General features: G+C 41.4%; 1 protein-coding gene across 2 annotated transcripts in view; it reads right to left on the bottom strand.

The window, feature by feature from the left end:
- RNF150 (ring finger protein 150) overlaps positions 1-20895 on the bottom strand; it is a 285623-nt gene that overhangs the window by 210441 nt on the left and 54287 nt on the right. The window lies entirely within an intron of this gene.

The raw sequence follows: 20895 nt of genomic DNA, 5'->3' as shown, positions 1-20895 counted from the left end.
AATAAACAAAATGCAATATGACTCTTCCAGAAGATGGGAGAAGCAAACACAACACACATTAGTGAGAAAATGCCACTGTAAAGGAAATCTGACTTGTCTCAGAAAATTAAGTAGAGCATAAAAAATTTGATACAGTGACTCAAAGAAAAATGTCAATACATTCTTACTATAGCTTCAAAGGGACACTGGCAAATGTAGGCTTACTTGGCCTAGACAGCACAGTGGCCACTACATGTGAAAAAATTCAAGAAATAAAAAAGTCATAAAAATATAACACAAAGTATTTTATCATATTTTAAATGAATCATTAGCTACTCTGCTTATTCTAGCATATTCCACCTACATACAAAAGGATCTGAATTAAGCAGGTTCTACTTCAATTGATAAATAAATCACATTTCAAAAGTAAAGAAAACGTCTTCTCAAAGTATGTAGAGATTTTAAAATTTATCGAAGCATTTAAGAAAAGAGGCTCAATCAGATAACTATGAGCTGCAGAACTGTTATAAGCACATGAAATACTTTCATGAAATCACCTGTAACTGAGTTATCTTTTGATGTCCTAAGTTTGGAAGGTTTGAGAGACTTATTTTTATACTAGAGTAGAAAAACAAGCTTTTTTTTTAAAGTGAACAAAGAAAATGGAATTTATTATACCCAAAGTAAAGTAAGATATAAAAAGGAAGTAAGAAAAACTGTAGTAAAATACTGGTTTTGAATGCATGGGATGATGAGTTTTCTTTTTGGGTTTTTGATGTGAAATTGATATTGTTTTAAGTTTCTTTGTATTATAAAAGAAATACACACACATATACACATGGTAAACATGTATATCAAACACCTGGGGTGCAAAATCACCCATAATATTATACTTAGAAGCAGCACCTTTCAACAATATGGCATCCAGCCAGCTAACCTCAATCCTACACATTTCTTTAGATAGCTGAGATTCTATTGTGTAGGCAATTTTGTATTTTTTTTTACAGATAATATTATATTTGTGTTTTAAAAATATTTGTAAAGAATATGAATAACATTCATTCACAAATTTATACATAGAGGCATTGTATTAAATGAGTCATGAGCAAATTAGCTTATTTATAGTGTATTTTACTTACAAAAGCATCTGAATTTTGTAGATGCTATCTCAATTGATATAAACCAGTTTTAAAACTGAATGAACCGTCTCCCAAAAGGACATAGATTTGAAGTTCTACTCATGCACACAAAGTTTATTTAATCATTTCCCTTTCTGTCCTTACAGTTATGTGTGTATATGTTCAGTCACGTCTGACTCTTTGTGACCTCATGGACTGCAGCCAGCCAGGCTCCTCTGTCCATGGAATTTTCCAGGCAAGAATACTGAACGGGTTGCCATTTCCTTCTCCAGGGGATCTTCCTGATCCAGGGATCGAATCTGCGTCTTCTGCATTGCAGGTGGATTCTTTACTGCTGAGCCACCTGAGAAGCCCAAATGAAGGCAAACAGGTCTGTACATAATGCAAAGTTATTTTTTTATGATAGAGTCTCAAAAGTTAAATTTGTAAGGTAGATAATATACATTATTTTTAAAGTTCTCAATGAAAATAAGCAAACTGCTTTCCTGAAAGATTGTGCCACCTTCTATATTTCCAGAAGTCACAGGTCAAAGTGATGGTTTAGAGCTAACATTGTTTTTAGTTCTTCAAGAAGGACCTGCCAAACAAAACTGGGCTTATGCATAAAAACAAACTGATTATTTAAAACGTGCCATTTCCTTCTCCAGAGGATCTTCCCGACCCAGGGATCCAACCCAGGTCTCCCGCATTGCAGGCAGATGCTTGACCGTGTGAGCCACCAGGGGAGCCCTAAAACATGCTATGGACAAGTTATCATGCTAGACTCCAAGAACACAAAAATAAATACAGTATTCTTTCCTTCACAGATCTTCCAGACCCTCACAATTTAGAATGTGTATGCATTCCTGTGTGTGTGCATGTGTATCTGTTTGTGATGGCTGGGGTGGTTGGGCTAAGGACAAAAACTGAGTAACCAAGAGTCACATGCTTTATTTTACTTGACGGCTTTGGCTTTAGCTCCTCTTGCTTACTGAACTATAAAAACCATTCTATAATGAATCCATGACAGAAAGTCCAAAGCAACTGATTGGTGACTCCATAAACGGATTTCATCAAAGTTAAAAAGCAGATGGCCTCAATGAAACCAAACAACTTCAACATTTATTTTTATTTTTTCTTTTTACTTTGTAAGCTCTACTTAATAATCATAAAATACATATTGAACATATGCTGTGTGTCAGATACTATTCTAAGCACTTAGCATACTTTGACTAATTTAGAGCTGGCAATACCCCAATGAGTTAAGAACCTATCAATTCCCTCATTTTATATCTGAGAAAACCAAGGCCATATTGCTAGTAAGTGGCAGAGGTAGGATTTGAATCTCTGTGCACCAAATAAGGAAATGCACAGTAGGTGTGCTTACTATAAGGTGGAGACTTGGAAAACATGAACCAGTCCTGGCTATGTATGTTTCTGTTTTGGCCTACAGGTTGTGAATACTGGGAGGTCAAGGGTTATGACTAGAATGTCTTTATGTGGCTTTCCTCCAATTAGTTACAGTTAATAATTAGTTACAGTTCTATTATATTCACATAAAAATACAAAGACACAAAAGACAAAAACAAAAAGTAGTAACGTGGGGAGTAGACAGTCTCTCTCCAGGATTATTTGCCAAATTAACGGCAAAGCAGAGGGACTTCCCTGGTGGTCCAGTGGTTAAGACTTTGCACTTTCAATGCAGGGGGTACCAGGTTGATCCCTAGTCAGGGAACTAATATACCACATGCCTCATGGTGTGGCCCAAAAAATTGTTTTTAATTTAAAAAAATGTGTTCAGTTGCTCAGTCGTGTCTGACTCTTTGCAACCCCTCTTTGCAACTGTAGCTCACCAGCCTCTTCTATCCATGGGATTTTCCAGGCAAGAAAACTGGAATGGACTGCCATTTCCTTCTTTGGGGTGGGGGGAGAAATATATATATACATACATATATACACACACATACATATATATATATTTAAATCAATATAGATAAATGCTTATAAGATTTTTTTTGAAAAAGGTTTAACAAACATAAACGAAGTCAGGGCAGAAGCTCTGACACTGTGGTGTGGCTTTATAAGCTATAGATTTAATAGCCTGACAGTTTTAAATAAGTTCTCTGTATATCACAGGGCTCAATGTCTCCAAATCTACCTGCTTCTCTAGTTTCAGCATTGAATGAATGCACTTGGGTTACTTTGACCTAAGGTGCTGGGGAAGCCACAGGCTTGACACTAATGTGAGAGGCAGAGATAAGGGGGAAAAAAATGCCAGAGAGAAATATATGACATAAAGGAATTCCTTGAGACTATCCATATCTGAATGCTCTGATGCCTCTCAAAATAGGAAAACACTATTTTAAAATATTGAAACACAAATAGTTCCTAGAATTGAGTATAGGGGGAAAAAAAGCTCCCTGTTTGTAATATATTTCAAGTTTGCTATGCCAGTGGCTATTAGGTAACCATTAAGAGATGCCTCCTAAAGAAAAGGGAACCCTCTTGCACTGCTGGTGGGAATGTAAATTGGTGCAGCCTCTATGGAGAACAATATGGATATTCCTTAAAAAACTAGGAATAAAACTATCATATGACCAAACAATTCCACTACTGGGCGTATAACCTAAGGAAACCATAATTGAAAAAGACACATGTGCCCCAATGTTCTTTCCAGCACTGTTTACAATAGCTAGCACATGGAAGCAACCTAGATGTCCACTGACAGATGAATGGACAAAGGAGTTGTGGTGCATATACACAATGGAATATTACTCAGCCATAAAAAGGAACACATTTGAAATGGTTCTAATGAGGTGGATGAACCTAGAGCCTATTATACAAAGTGAAGTAAGTCAGAAAGAGAAAAACAAATATCATATATTAACACATAGATATGGAGTCTAGAAAGATTGTACGATGAGCCTATTTGCAGGGCAGCAACGGAGATGAAGGGCAATGGAGACTAGTGGACACTGCAGGGAAGCAGAGAGTAGGACGAACTGAGAGAGTAGCCCTGAAACATATACATTACCATCTGTAAAACAGACAGCCAGTGGAGATTTGCTGTATGACTCCACGACACAGGGAGCTCAAACCCGGAGCTCTGTGACAACCTAAAGGGGTGAGACGGGGTGGGAGGTGGGAGGTGGGAGGGATGCTCAAGACGGAGGGGACACATGTATTAATATACCTATGGCTGACTCATGTTGACATATGGCAGAAATCAATACAACATTGTAAGGCAATTATCCTCTAATAAAAAATAAATTAATTAATAATAAAAAATAAAGAAACAGAAGAAAGGTAAAAAGAAAAAGATGCATCCTAGGAACTTAAGACTCTGAGCTCCCAATGCAAAGGGGCCTGGGTTCAATCCCCAGTTGAACTGGATCCCACATGCCGCAACTAAAGGGTTCACATCCCACAACTAAAGATTCCGCATGCTACAACAAGGATCAAAGAGCCCACGTGCCACAACTAAGACCCAGAACAGCCAAATAAATAAATGTTTTTATTTAAAAGAGATGCCTCCTCATGAAAGGCAAACTTTCAAGGGTAAGGGTGTATATGCTCTAAGAAGAAATTCATTATAATTCACACTTAAGAAAGACTAGACTCAGCAATTTCATAATATCTCTCAAGAGGTCAAACACTGGAAAAACTGACCTTGATATCCTTAAGTCCACTGGGGCATAAGAGCAATATTCACTCCAACTGTCTATCAAACTCCAATTCTTTCAACACATATGCCCTCCATCTAACTTACATGCAACTTACATAGATCTCCCCAATAGAGATGGTGTATAACTAGCATATCCATCTCTATCTGAATGTTGACATTGGCTGCAATCCAGTATCTTCACACAGTAACTTCAGAAAAGGCTTGCTTTCCTGAAGCTGTTCGTGATGAAATAACACATTGCAGGCATTCTCTCTGCATGGGTAGTCTGATCTTCCCCATCTCTTCCTTGTGATTAACTTCTAAGCCTTCTCACTGCTATTTGATTCATCGGATCCAAGGGTGTTCAATTTGGAAAGGAATGAATCAGCATGAACTTCCTCCTCCTACTGTTAAATTATTTCTCCTTATGACCCTTCTCCTCTAGATGATGGAAGATTAGAGCAAGGTGCAACTATTAAAGGCTATCATTTGTTCAGTGCGTGTGTAAAAATATCAATCCATTCCCCAGTAATTTGAGTACTCTACAAATTACACTACACATTTCAGAAATAGGTGTCTTCAAATCTGCTAGTCAGTTGATTCTTTGCAGCAATATCAATGCTTCCCTTCCAAGGAGAAGGCATCAAAAGAGACCCTCAAATTGTGAACAAATGAGTCAAGGGCAATTCAGACACTGAAGCTTAATCTAAAAAAGATACCTATGCCAACTTTATGGAACACTCTAGTTAATTTGCACTTCTAAAATGCTTTAGACACAAATACATCTTGATACTAAAACACTTATCCACATCAAGAACTCACATTAAATTTTTTTTTATTTTAAATGAAGCATGCTGTTCCAAAGCTTTCTAAGCAGAGGGTTAGAGCACTTTAAGTTAGCATTGTGCTATGACAGTCTGTGCAACTAAAAGGTGTCCATAGATTTTTACTTCCTGACAGGCAGGGTTGACGGCCCAACTCAGCCCTGAAGCAGCTATAGAAGGCAGACTGTCACCTTTCAGCTTCCCATAAAATTATGGAAGCAAAATCTCTAAAGCAGGGGAAAAGACAGCAAGGCGGCAGGGCATAACCTTTAAAAGAATGACACAGCCCAAGGATACGACATAAAGTGATTAGAACCAACAAGATCCAAGATGGTAGATGAGTCTTCTTCCACTAGACCCAGAGTATCAGTATACACTCGTTGTATACTGTACACATTGCAATGTTGTACACATCTGCAAGCTAAATGACATACCACCAGTACCACGACCGTAAAGGTCACAAAGTAGGCAGTGGACCAATTCCTAGAAATCTCCACCCCTTCCTCAAAATATTAATAACTGGAATATTCCCCTACTCATTAGTCAATGAAATCACCCACCCCTATAAAAAACTGACAACCTCAAGAAGGCAATGCCTCTCTTGCCTTCCAAGATGGCCCACACTGTCTATGGAGTGTGTTTCCTCCCTAAATAAACTCTGTTTAAGTTTAATAAATAAAAAAACAAAAAGTCTCTGAAATATGAATTCAATCTGAGTATTTTTACAAATTTTTGCAAAGCAGATCCTTCCCCCAAACATCAAAGACATACGAAGCCACAACACATAAATAATGTAGACTACTTGGTTGGCTACTAATGTAAATTAGCATAATAGTGAATTATTAATACTGAATAACCATTATGTACATGTTTTTAAATAACTTCAGATTAATTACTTGCAAATAGATCACTTGCCTAATTTAGTTTTCACATGTAATTAAAACAGATAAAATAATCTGTTGTTAGAATACAAATTGCTTATTATTTGTAAAAGAACACATAATAGAGTGATTGAAGTTGTAAATCTTTTTGTAGAAGTTTGAAGTCATCCTTAAGCTATTAGCTTTCTAAGTCAATTTTTTTTTCCCAGAGAGAAAACAGGTCAGTCTTATCAGAAGTACCACAAATAGATCAGCTTTATTCCAGCTCTTGCAGCGAGTTGACAGGTTATTTTCTGTTGTCGTTCAGTTGCTAAGTCGTTTCCAACTCTGTGACCCTATGAACTGCAGCACACAGGCTTCCCTGTCCTTCATTGTCTCCCTGTGTTTGCTCAAATTCATGTCCACTGAGTCAGTGATGCTGTCTCTAATCATCTCATCCTTTGCTGCCCCCTTCTCCTCTTGCCCTTAGTCTTTCCCAGCATCAGGGTCTTTTCCAATAAGTTGGCTCTTCACATCAGGTGGCCAAAGTACTGGAGCTTCAACTTTAGTGTAAGTCCTTCCAAGAATATTCAGGGTTGATTTCCTTTGGGATTGACTAGTTTGATCTCCTTGCAGTCCGAGGGACTCTCAAGTCTTCTCCAGCACCACAATTAGAAAGCATCAATTCTTCAGTACTCAGCCTTCTTTACGGTCCAATTCTCACATCTATACATGACTACGGGAAAAACCACAGCTTTGATTACGTGGCCCTTGGGCGGCAAAGTGATGTCTCTGCTTTGTAACATGCTGTCTAGGTTTGTAATAGCTTTTCTTTCAGGGGGCAAGCATCTTTTAATTTCATGGCTGCAGTCACCATCTGCAGTGATTTGGGATCCCAAGAAAATAAAATCTGTCCTTGTTTCCACTTATTCCTGATCCATTTGCCATGAAGTGATGGGACCAAATGCCATGATCTTTTTGAATATTGAGTTTTAAGCCAGCTTTTTCACTCTCTTTCACCTTCATCAAGAGGCTTGCTGCCATTAGAGAGGTATCATCTGCATATCTGAGGTTGTTGATATTTCTCCTGGCAATCTTGATTCCAGTGCATAATTGCATTTTTTTTAAACACTCACAACATAGTGGCATATATTATATTGCCAATCCAGCCTGCATTTCTCATAACGTACTCGGCATATTTACTGGATTCACCCAAAGTCTGTGGCTCAGTATATTTTTATGGTAGAAACGATCTGACCAAGATTGTTTTCCTATGCAAGAATCAGAAAGTTCTAGACTAAGCATTTAGTGCCTCTTTTGACATGGTCAAAACCAGAGAGAGGGTTTGATTAAATTCAGGGCATATTACCTCCCTGCTGTTGAGGGAAAAAAAATTCCTTAATCCTAATGATCTAGATTGGTTTTCAGGATCAATCAATATCATCACATAGTTATTTGTTAAATGACTTGACTATAAATTACAAGAAGGTGATCTGTTAAAGCTTTCACTTTTGATTCCCATTTTCAAGTTCAGAGAGGATAATCTCTCATAAAGGCTTTTTATGCTAAGATAGAAAATGTCTCTAAAAGCTCAGAGAAAAAGTCAAATAAAAGAATGTTATACTAATCTAGGGATGTAGGTAAAAATTAAGGAACTCTTTGGAAATATTCACATATAAGATACTTTCTTACTACAGGGAGAGTTGAGACACAGTCTTCTAAATGAGCTAAATTTGCTTTTAATCACTCAGATTTTTATATGACAAGTTTTAGCACTGAGATCAAAACAAACCAAAAAGTATTAGTATTTCCAAGGCTCTAATTGGTGAACTTTGTCTTTTAAAAAATGGAATAAGAAAAGTGGGTGGTGGAGTACAGTCAATAATATTGTAATAAATTTGTATGGGGCAGATGGTTACAAGACTCGCTGGCCATTTCATAACATATGCAAATGTCAAGTCACAATGTAGTATACACCCAAAACTAACATTATGTTGTATGTCAACTATATTTCAATTAAAAAAAAGAAAATTGTGTAGCATTTCCAGTTTGTCTTAGGAGCTGAAGACCTCAAATACTTCTGCAGTATCAACAAGAAGAAACGAAAACGGAAGGAAGAAAATAAAGGAAGACAGTGAGAGAGGAAGTAAGTGGGGAGAGAAGGAAATTTCTTACTGGAAAAAGCAGAAAATATCTGACCTAAAAGTTTAATTAATTTAAAATATGGTTGCAATCTAAATACGAGGGGTTTCTGAGTGTGATAACATTCTTCCATGAAAATACAGCAGGCTATGTCTCTTGAAAGGACATTTAATGGGAGGCCAAGGAAAAGTTTTATGGGAAACAGAGTCACCTATACACTTTTAGGAAATACAGACATTTTAAAGGAAAAAGATAAGGATGGGAGCCTTGTTCTTTTGGAATAAAGGCCATTCACCAGTAGTGAAATCTTGACAGCAACTGCATCTGTACAGTTCCAAAGCTATAGTCAGAGCTGACACTGCGAATCTGGGTAACACTTACTTGTTCTTCTTTATGGGAGATGAAAATCAAATACAAATGGGAGATTCTGCCATGCTTTCAAGCAATTTCAAGGGGAATGAAAGTGAAAGTGTTAGTCACTCAGTTGTGTTTGACTCTTGGAGACCTCATGGCCTGTATAGCCCATCAGGCTCCTCTGTCTATGGAATTCTTTAGGGAAAAGAATTCTGGAGTGGGTAGCCATTTGCTTCTGCAGGGAATCTTCCTGACCTAGGGATCGAACCCAGGTCTCCTGCATTACGGGCAGATTCTTTACCATCAGAGCCACCATACTTTCAAGCAACTTCTAGAGGAGGGCTATTTCAGTCTCAATGGGCCTCTGAACCACCTAGGGGTCTTGTTAAACGGCAGGTTCGGATTCAGTAGGTGCAGGGCAGCGTCTGCAGCATGAACTCACTGGAGCAGAGTCTAGGGCCTCAGCACGGAGGACCCTTATCGCCCACAACCACCAACACTGTCACCAGAACTTTGCAACAGGTAGAGTGTTTTATATGTTGAGAGGAACAGATAAATGTACTTTATATTATGAAGGGATGAAATTCTTTCCTACCCACTGACCACTTTCGGAAAACAGAAACTGCCTTATCAGAAACCTCAGTAGTGGCTGAGGGTCTCTGCAGAGACGTGACATATTGCCGTATGTTAACAGAGATAGTACAGACTGATGGAGATGCTAACGCTTGCTTCTCTAGCATTCTGTAGTTCAGGCATGCATGTTTTCAGTGGGACAAAAAGGAAAGAAGATTTAAGATTTATGTGTATTAAGTTGCTTTTATGGAACAGTCTAACTGTATAACATCAAAGAATATAACATCTGTCTCCTACCAAGTAGCATATTAAAAGGGCAATCACAAACATAACTGCATATAAAGTCACTTTGTACAAACATTTGAAGACTGTAAATTATAAAAGACATATTAAAAGTACACATTTACCATCCTTGCCCCAAGCTAGCATCAATTCTCAATCAGATTTTTATTCGATTTTTATTCAGCGCATCACCATGACCCATGAGCAGGGCAGTATCATATTCAGTCTGGCTCCTTTTTGCTGAATCATCTCTAAGAGTCACAGCCCCAAAGCAGAGAGTTTCAATACCTAAAAGCAATGAATTTACATTGTTTTGAATCGCTCCACAGTCTACACTGGAAATTTCTCCCTTAGGCTTAATATTTGTCAATGTCCTCCACAATGCTTGAGAGGTAAGTCATCACAGAGGACTGTCCACTCTAGTTCCATTATTCTCGATTCCTCAGGAATCAGGGTTTGGTATTGGTCACGCTGCCTGCTCAGCGGGGATGTTAGTCACAGCCGCTGTGGCAGAGCTAGGGACATGGGATGCAGTAGAAGAGGAAGAAGAAGCAACTGAAGTGGAAACAACCTTGGAAACGTAAGGCAACGACCCCTCCAAGGCTGCAGCCAGTCTCTTTCAGCTTCTGGGGAATAGCCATGGAAGGCGGAAGTGACCATCCCAGAGACACGAACACAAGGGGGCGCTCTTGAAACCCGATGGGGCAACACCGCCTGTGCTCTCCTCACCTCTGCTCCGATGCAAAACAAACATCTCAGGCATGCCTCATCTTCAACGTAAAATGTCAAGAGGACCAGCCCTTACCTGCACTCTGAGGTCCTTGTGCCTCAGCTTCTTACTTTTTATTTTTTAATTTAATTTTTTTATTGGAGTATAATTGCTTTACAATGTTGTGTTACTTTCTGGCTGTACTACAAAGTGAATCAGCTCTTTGTATACATATAACCCCTCTTTCTTGAAGCCTCCCTCTCCCCCAGCTCCATTCCACTCCTCTAAGCCATCACAGAGCACCGAGCTGAGCCTCTTGTGCTATACAGCAGATTCCCACTAGCTTCTCAATCTTCATAACATAGCAGTAATCGCCACTCCCCACACCACCACTCCCAGATCGTGGAGGATGCAGAATAAGATAACACGAATAAAAAGACTGAGGAAAGAGAAAGGACTATACGATTCAACGTTATTATTATCACTCAGTACTTCTGTTTTTTAAATACATCACCTGCATATCCAAGGAGCCAATTGACATGTGGTACTCAGTGAAAAAGCCTGGGGAAAAATTGTAGAAAGGTCTAATTTTTAAATTTGAATTCCATGTAATTCTTGTTGTTTTGTCTGACAAGCCAGGTCTCCAAGGAAGGAGGCCTTCCTTCCATGGAAGGCCTTGTAGCTCAGATACAATCTGAGCTCCATAGAAGACCGGAGATGCAGGTACAATGGAAGCTTTAGCAAAGACACGATGGATGAATAGGGTTGTCCAGGCTAAGAGAGGGTGGCGGGGGGGTGGGGGGGTGGTTCTGGGAAAGAACTAGAGGCTGGGTGAGGCATGACAGACTGTTCAATTCAGACCCGGGAGCAGGGCTGGTGAGGATCCGGAAGTGGACAATTATTTCTGGATCATCCCCATCCTGGAATTCTGGAGCAAGAAGAAGAATCTGGTAGCTTGAAGGCAGTGAAAGGAGGCATAGCCAACACAGGGGGACCATGTGATTACTGATCTTGAACTCTGAGAATATACTGCTTTAAAAATAATACCCAATGAATACAATCTGCTAGGAAATGGCTGATATTAAGCAACACCTTTCAAGCAGAGCGCTGGCTTCTGGCACACGCATATCACGGCCACAGTGACTGGCACACAAGTCTGGCCTAACTGGTTGTGTGGCATGACTGCAGGCTGTTAACAAGCGAGGGCAGGTGCACCCAGCAACCAGAAAAAGGGGAATCCTGACCATCAGAATGTGAACGGGTGACTCCAGGATTATTCTTGACGGCAGGCTAGACACCACTATGGGTCAGGGTCATGTTTGAAAAACAGAAACCACTCTGAGTATGTCAAACAAAGGAAACTGGTTCACCAGGGAAAGCTGAAAAGCAAACAGGGGAGTTTGAGGCAACCTAGAGATTAGCCTTCACAGGAAATTCGACCCCTCTTGGGACTGGAGGAGCAAAAAGAACAAGTGTGTTACTAAGGCCCAGAGGCTGGGGCTGGCCTGCGGGACCCAGAACCAGAGTAAGGCTGCCCAGTGGAGCAGAACCAAGAAATGGGCTAAGCACTCCAGAGCTGTCATCCAAAATGAATGAGAGAGAGAAATATCTCCTTCCCCTACTTATATGAGTGCTTACCGTTGCCAAATCTTCCAACCAACCCGCTGGCAGGGGAACCTGGAATGCTCTCTGGGATACAGGGAAGGGCAAGGAATGCTAGCCAGCAGATGATGGAGACTAAGACTTTAGCTCCCCTGGAGAAGGAAATGGCAACCCACTCCAGCATTTTTGCCTGGGAAATCCCACGGACAGAAGAGCTTGGGTGAGCTACACTCCATGGGATTGCAAGAGTGGGACAGGACTTAGTGACTAAACCACCACCACTACCAAGACTTTAGCTCAAAGAGTTATCCTATTAGTTAACCCCTTGCACTGCTCTTACACCAAACAACCTTCCAAACAGCATTTGTTCAGTGAAGTGAAGTGAAAGTCGCTCAGTTGTGTCCGACTCTTTGTGACCCCATGGACTGTATAGTCCCTGGAATTCTCCAGGCCAGAATACTGGAGTGGGTAGCCTTTCCCTTCTCCAGGGGATCTTCCCAACCCAAGGATAGAAGCCAGGTCTCCTGCATTGCAGATGGATTCTTTACCAGCTGAGCCACAAGGGAAGCCTGACAATACTGGAGTGGGTAGCCCATCCCTTCTCCGGCGGATCTTTCTGACCCAGGAATCAACCCACGGTCTTCTGCATTGCAGGCGGATTCTTTACCAACTGAGCTACGAGGGAAGTGCACAGAGACTATTCACCAATCAGCAAATTAAGTATTTTGTTTCTCTTGGCAGCAAAATTTCTGACTGTAAATTAACAAACAGGAACTTCTGCTGGCCATGAGTTTTATTACTGCAATTCAACCTCTCTGAATGAAAATCAAGACCTAGGTCCTAAAAATGGAATCTGGACAAAGGCTGCTCAAGTACGGGTAGCCTTGGTTCCAGGGCTTACTCCAGAGTAAGGGGGTGGGGGGCAGACTCTTTTGGAGAGTCAGAAGGTAAGTATTTTAGGCTTCATGGGCTGTACAATCTGTTGCATAGACTACCCACGACGTCACTCTGCAAATAAGGAGAAAGCAGCTCTCAACAGTGCTTACACAAATGAGTGTGACTGTGTTCCAACAGAACTTTAGATACAAAGAAGAGCTGTGGGCTGGATTTGGCTGTCAAACTGGGCCACAGTCTGCTGACTCCTGGCCCACACCAATGTCAACCAAGTACAGGAAAGCCCATCTTGAAGTAATTCTCAAAATGAAGCAATAATAAGTAGCTAAAAACTTGAGGGTACAGCTTATATCCACTGCTATTTACTAACTGGAATTATACCCTTTAATCTCAATTTAATAAAAGGTTCAAGATTTATTATATTTTCCCTGAATTTCTCCTTTATATTACAGATCACTCAGAAAATCTCTTCATTTTGCCTCAGAGCAATTTTTATATTTGTGATGACTTTTAACTTACTGCTTTTCTATATAATTTGAGTTGTGTGTAATTACAACAGGACTTTAAAGAATTTTCCGTTGAGATTTTCAAAATATTTTCATTCCTAGTACTTAAAAACTCTGCCATCATTCCTTTTTTTCTCCTTATGTAACATTTGGTGGGAAAATCTTTAGCATAAGAACATTTTCTTTCAAAAAAACATTTTTCTAGATCTGACTGAAAAATGATGATAACTATCCACTCAGTTGTTTTCAGAAAAATGTGTAAGAATATAATATCTATTAAAAGATTACATGCCTTTTTATAAAATTGCAAACAGGAACAACTTTTTAAAGATTTTTTTTGAAGTTTTCTAAAATTGCACAGGGCTTCCCTGGTGGCTCAGTGGTAAAGAAACCAACTGCCTGCCAATACAGGAGACAATGCCTGGGTCTGGAAGATCCCCTGGAGAAGGAAATGGCAACCCATTCTAGTATTCTTACCTGGAAGATTCCATGGACAGAGGAGACTGGCAGGCTACAGTCCATGAGTCGAAAAAAAGTCAGACAGGACTTAGCGACTAAACAACAAGAAGAACAAAATTGCACAACATAAGCTGACATGCATAGGTTAAATCATTTCCAGTCTTTCTAGATTTTGCAAACTTAGCTCTAATGCCTTCTGCTGTTTGCCATTTGCTCCAAATTCATTTCTTCTCTCTAGCAGTCTTTTGGAGAAGGCACCGGCGACCCCCTCCAGTACTCTTGCCTGGAAAATCCCATGGACGGAGGAGCCTGGTAGGCTGCAGTCCATGGGGTCGTTAAGAGTTGGACATGACTGAGCGACTTCACTTTCCCTTTTCTCTTTCATGCACTGGAGAAGGAAATGGCAACCCACTCCAGTGTTCTTGCTTGGAGAATCCCAGGGACGGGGGAGCCTGGTGGGCTGCCGTCTATGGGGTCGCACAGAGTCGGACACGACTGACGCGACTTAGCAGCAGCAGCAGCAGCAGTCTTTAGTTAGGTCTACTTCCCATGTCTATATTAAAACTGCTTTAAAAAAAAAAACTCCGTTTTTCTTTGCATTTTTCTCTTAAGATAAATGCTCTCTTTTCCTTGATCTAGAGCACAAGATGAGGCCACAGATTCTAAAACACAAGCTAATCTGATTCAACTTAACTGGTCACTCGGGGTTTGGCTCCTTATCTTCACAGCATGTGTTTTTTTTTGTCAAGGTTTCAAACTGGTCTTTCCATTCTTCACATATTCGTCTTCTTGTGAAATTTATTAGCATCTTCATGTGGGTGGACCCTGACTCTCTGTTCCTGACTTCACTTACACATCAACTTTTCATCAAATTGGCATTGGCCGGCCCTCTTGAGGGGCTTCCCGTTGCAGTGGTAAAGGACCTGCCTGAGTGGAGGAGTCACAGGAGACACAGGTTCAGTCCCTGGGTCAGGAAGAGCCCCTGGAGGCGGCCATGGCAACCCACTCCAGTATTCTTGCCTGGAGAATCCCATGAACAGAGAAGCCTGATGGGCTACAGTCCATGGGGTCACAAAGAGTAGGACACGACTAAAGTGACTTGCACCCACACATGCACGCATGGCCCCCTTGAGATCTTTACTTCCAAGTCTCTGATTAAAAGGAAAAACACTGCCCGTAAGACACAAATATCATTCCCTCCAAAATTCCAGATGATAAACACTACACGAAGTTCTTGACAATTTCAATTTTGCTTATGTTTAAATATTTAATACAGTCACATGGTAGTAAGTGTCACTGTCTTCCCTTGGTCAAAATGACTCCATTTGGAGGAGGAAAGCTAATTCTATCACCACTCCAGTCATGTGATATCAATGGAATTGCTACTTTTGCCTTCTGAAGCCTCAGATGTAGGTCTAAGGAATATAGCATGAGAGACAGCAAGCAGCCTCGGGCGTTGGAAAAGCTGCCTGGTCGAGCGCTGTGTGCTCTTTAGCTGCGCCTGTTATCCTTCCTTCTGACTACACTGGGAGACAGGAGGGAAGAAAGGGATGGAAACCAGTGAGTTATGCCAGTTCAAAACAAGAGAGCCTCAAGAGAAAACATAGGCCCACACAACAGCCTGTATGTGAAGGTTTATACAGCCTTGTTTATAATCACCCCAATTCAGAGATCCTCAGTGGTGAATCAACACACACACCATGGCACATCAGCAGAGAAGATGCTACCCAGGAGCCAACTGCTGATACACACGAAGTGAAAGGGAAAGTCGCTCAGTCCTGTCTGACTCTTTGTGATCCTGTGGACTATACAGTCCACAGAATTCTCCAGGCCAGAATACTGGAGTGGGTAGCCTTTCCCTTCTCCTGGGGATCTTACCAATCCAGGGGTCGAACCCAGGTCTCCCACATTTACCAGCTGAGCCACCAAGAAAGCCCAAGAACACTGGAGTGGGTAGCCTATCCCTTCTCCAGCGGATCTTCCTGACCCAGGAATAGAACCAGGGTCTCCTGCACTGTAGGTCGATTCTTTACCAGCTGAGCTACCAGGGAAGCCCACTGATACACACAATGACAGGGATAAATCTCAAATGCTATCTTTTCGGTAGAAGAAGTTAGATGTAAAAGGCCAAAGACCGTATGATCCCATTCATAAAGCGTCCTGTAAAAAGGCAAAACTATGGCGATGGGCCTGGCTGCCAGGGGATGCTGGCGGGGGGAGGATCTGACTACGGAGTGGCAGCACCAGAGTATCTCAGGAGGTGGTGGAACTCTTCCGTATCTTGATTTCAGTGGTGGTACATGACTCTTGTCAAAACTCCTTTGCTGTTGTTTGGTCTCTAAGTAGTGTCCGGCTCTTTGTGACCCCATGGACTGTAGTCTGCCAGGCTCCTCCGTCCATGGAATTTTCCAGACAAGAATATTGGAGTGGGTTGCCATTTCCTTCTCCAGGGATCTTCCCAACCCAGGGATCAAACCCATGTCTCCTGCATTTCAGGCAGATTCTTTACCACTGAGCCACCAGGGGTCAAAACTAATAGGATTGTAAAAAAAAAAAAATAATAATAATAAGTGAATTTTATTTACTATATGCAATTTTAAAATAAATGTTAAAAATGAAACCAAGATGCGACTTCCCAGGTGGTGGTTAAGACTCTGTGTTTCCACTTCAGAGGGCACAGGTTGGACCCCTGGTTGGGGTCCTACATGCCATGTGGCTTGGCCAAAAAAAATAAAAGGAAAGAAGTATTTAAAAAAAAACAAAAGTAAAATCAAGAGAGGGGAGAGCCTCCTGGCTGTGGAAGCAAGAACAGAGACCAAAGATTAAATCCCCACACTGTTTAATTAACAACCTGGGAAAGAGTCTCGTCTTCTTTTCCTTAAGTTTCCCCTCCCTGGTGCAGTGTGAGTGGCCAGGCTAGTGCTCTCCCTGTGTGTGAGGAGGATCTGTGTTTGCAGACACTCTGCTCACCCTGGCCCTGCCTGATTCTCTGACCACTGAGGCTAAGTCGTTTCTTCTCATCTAAATGATGGAGACTGATTTTTCTTGCAGCAGCTTGAAAACAAAACAGACAAAACCCCAGCAGCTGTTGCCTGCATCTATCTCTGAGATTTTCATCAGGGCCAAAAGAAGCTCTTTTTTCCTTCTTGAAACCTCAGTGTCCCCGGGGAAGCACAACAGTCTGCTCTCAATTTTTTATAAAGTGTAATCACGCTCTGAAACTGAGAAGGCCACACAAATGGCATAAATCGGTTCTCTGGGAATTTATGCTGCTCCAAAATGAAACTCAACGCTAGTGTCAGATCCTGTGCTTGACCATTCCCTGAGGCCTGACAGGGTTGTCCTCGGCCAACATGGACTTCGATGAATAAAGGGAACAGGTATCCATTTTCTCCCCTCTGAAATCTCAGAAGGTCTTCTGGGGTTTGAAAAGGTATATTTGGAGGGAAGGGCCTCCATTTTATAAACTTCACTGCTTTGCAAGGGGAATGATTTCGCTGTCTCCCATATTTCACTATTACCAGGCCTGCTTTCAAAAGCAGAGGAGATTATGTCTATAGTTTTACAAGGAGTTTAAGATGAGAGATAAGTTTCTAAGAAACTCTCTTCCATTTCAAATGCAAAATATCTCTGCACAACTCTCGGAGATGGCACAGGGTTAGACTGGTCTGTTTAATGAAGAGTTATCTTGTTTCATCATTTTTATCAGTTGTCAGGTTCTAATAGAGACGATTTATTAACAGATGTGCCTAATTCGTTGTAAAACATGATAAAGGGTATTTAGTTGCCGTGAGGCATTCTTAGTGTGGAGACTGTTTGGAAAGGTCAACTCTTGGCTAAAAATATTGGCTGTCTGCTCTGTTGTATTCAACAGATCCTATCCTGTTTTCAATGATCTTAAAATGAAGCCTTGCTTTATTCTGGAAAAAAAAAACACTAGGCCAACAAACCCCTAAGAAAGTCAAAAGGCTGCTTTGATATCTTTTCCCTTTCTTACTTCCATTTTTCATTTTCATTCTTTGAGGAGCATATAAGTGATCAATTGCTAGAGTGAGACCCCTCCCACCCCTGCCCCACCCCACCCCCTACCCCCCGGGGCCCAAATTCCAGTTCCACCACTTAATAGTCCTATGAACTTGGGCAAGTTACCTAACCTCACTGGGCTTCAGTTTCCTCATTTGAAAAATAGGGATGGTCAATAAGAGTACTTATCAGGAAGGATCATTGCTCCCCCCGACCAAAAGAAGAGTTATAATATATAAAGTATTTAGAACAGTGCTTGGCACAGAGTAAGTTCTACAGAAATATAAGCAGCTATTGCTGTTATCAGGGCAACATCTGGTGAACACCACATATAGTAATGCAGTGAGAAGGATTTGGCAGGTCAGGCAGATATGACCTTAAATTATACCCATGTATAGGAATCTAGGAAGACATAGTGATGAACCCATGTGCAGGGCAACAGTGGAGACACAGACAAAGAGAACAGACTTATGAACGTGGTGTGGGGGAGGACAGAGAGGGTGGGATCCAGGGAGAGAGTAACATAGAAACATATACATTACCATATGGAAAACAGATAGCCCATGGGAATTTGCGGTATGACTCAGGGAACTCAAATTGGGGCTCTGTAACTACCTAGAAAAAAACAACCTACAAAAAAGATCTTCATGACCAAGATAATCATGATGGTGTGATCACTCACCTACAGCCAGACATCCCGGAATGTGAAGTCAAGTGGGCCTTAGAAAGCATCACAACGAACAAAGCTAGTGGAAGTGATGGAATTCCAGTTGAGCTCTTTCAAATCCTGAAAGATGGTGCTGTGAAAGTGCTGCACTCAATATGCCAGCAAATTTGGAAAACTCAGCAGTGGCCACAGGACTGGAAAAAGTCAGTTTTCATTCCAATCCCAAAGAAAGGCAATGCCAAAGAATGCTCAAACTACCTCACAGTTGCATTCATCTCACACGCTAGTAAAGTAATGCTCAAAATTATTTATCCAATCCAGGCTTCCACAATACATGAACCGTGAAATTCCAGCTGTTCAAGCTGGATTTAGAAAAGGCGGAGGAACCAGAGATCAAATTGCCAACATCCGCTGGGTTGTGGAAAAAGCAAGAGAGTTCCGGAAAAACATCTATTTCTGCTTTATTGACTATGCCAAAGCCTTTGACTGTGTGGATCACAATAAACTGTGGAAAAGTCTTCAAGAGATGGGAATACCAGACCACCTGATCTGCCTCTTGAGAAACCTCTATGCAGGTCAGGAAGCAACAGTTAGAACTGGACATGGAACAACAGACTGGTTCCAAATAGGAAAAGGAGTATGTCAAGGCTGTATATTGTCACCCTGCTTATTTAACTTCTACGCAGAGTACATCATGAGAAACGCTGGGCTGGAAGAAGCACAAGCTGGAATCAAGATTTCCAGGAGAAATATAAAAAACCTCAGATATGCAGATGACACCACCCTTATGGCAGAAAGTGAAGAGGAACTAAAAAGCCTCTTGATGAAAGTGAAAGAGGAAAGAGTGAAAAAGTTGGCTTAAAGCTCAACATTCAGAAAACGAAGATAATGCATCTGGTCCCATCACTTCATGGGAAATAGATGGGGAAACAGTGGAAACAGTGTCAGACTTAATTTTTTGGGGCTCCAAAATCACTGCAGATGGTGACTGCAGCCATGAAATTAAAAGATGCTTACTCCTTGGAAGGAAAGTTATGACCAACCTAGATAGCATATTCAAAAGCAGAGACATTACTTTGCCAACAAAGGTCCATCTAGTCAAGCCTGTGGTTTTCCCAGTGGTCATATATGGATGTGAGAGTTGGACTGTGAAGAAAGCTGAGCACGGAAGAATTGATGCTTTTGAACTGTGGTGTTGGAGAAGACTCTTGAGAGTCCCTTGGACTGCGAGGAGATCCAACCAGTCCATCCTAAAGGAGATCAGTCCTGAGTGTTCATTGGAAGGACTGATGCTGAAGCTGAAACTCCAATACTTTGGCCACCTGATGTGAAGAGTTGACTCATTGGAAAAGACTCTGATGCTGGGAAGGATTGGGGGCAGGAGGAAAAGGGGACAGCAGAGGATGAGATGGCTGGATGGCATCACCAACTTGATGGACATGAGTTTGGGTGAACTCCGGGAGTTGGTGATGGACAGGGAGGCCTGGCGTGCTATGATTCATGGGGTCGCAAAGAGTCGGACACGACTGAACTGACTGAACTGAACAACTTAGAGGGGTGGGATGGGGTGGGAGGCAGGTTCAAGAGGGATGGGACATAGGTATACCTATGGCTGTTTCATATTGATGCTTGGCAGAAACCAACACAATATAGTAGAGTAATTATCCTTCAATTAAAATAAAATAAATTTAACTCTACCATGTACTATGTTCACGTCCTCTGAGCCTCAGTTTCCTCATCTGTAAATGAGGCTGCTAAGCTGCTAAGTTGCTTCAGTCGTGTCTGACTCTGTGTGACCCCATAGATGGCAGCCCTCCAGGCTCCCCCGTCCCTGGGATTCTCCAGGCAAGAACACTGGAGTGGGTTGCCATTTCCTTCTCCAATGCATGAAAGTGAAAAGTGAAAGTGAAGTCGCTCAGTCGTGTCCGACTCTTAGCGACCCCATGGACTGCAGCCTACCAGGCTCCTCCATCCATGGGATTTTCCAGGCAAGAATACTGGAGTGGGTTGCCATTGCCTTCTCCAGTAAATGAGGCTAATGCCTCCTAATAGGACTGCTGTAAACAGATTTAATGCCTAGCATTTAGCTAGCATCCTGCTGCTGTATGGTAGCATTCAGAACTGTAGGCTCTGGACCCTTAAGTCTGTGAGACTTTGGGCAAATTACTAACCTCCTGGATATTCAGTTTCCTCTTAAGTAAATGGCAATAAATGTAGTACTGAGTTCATAGCACTGATG

This window comes from Bubalus kerabau, chromosome 16, assembly GCF_029407905.1.
Source record: "Bubalus kerabau isolate K-KA32 ecotype Philippines breed swamp buffalo chromosome 16, PCC_UOA_SB_1v2, whole genome shotgun sequence".
NCBI classification, from domain to species: Eukaryota; Metazoa; Chordata; class Mammalia; order Artiodactyla; family Bovidae; genus Bubalus; species Bubalus kerabau.
This window is presented reverse-complemented; position numbering and strand designations above follow the sequence as displayed.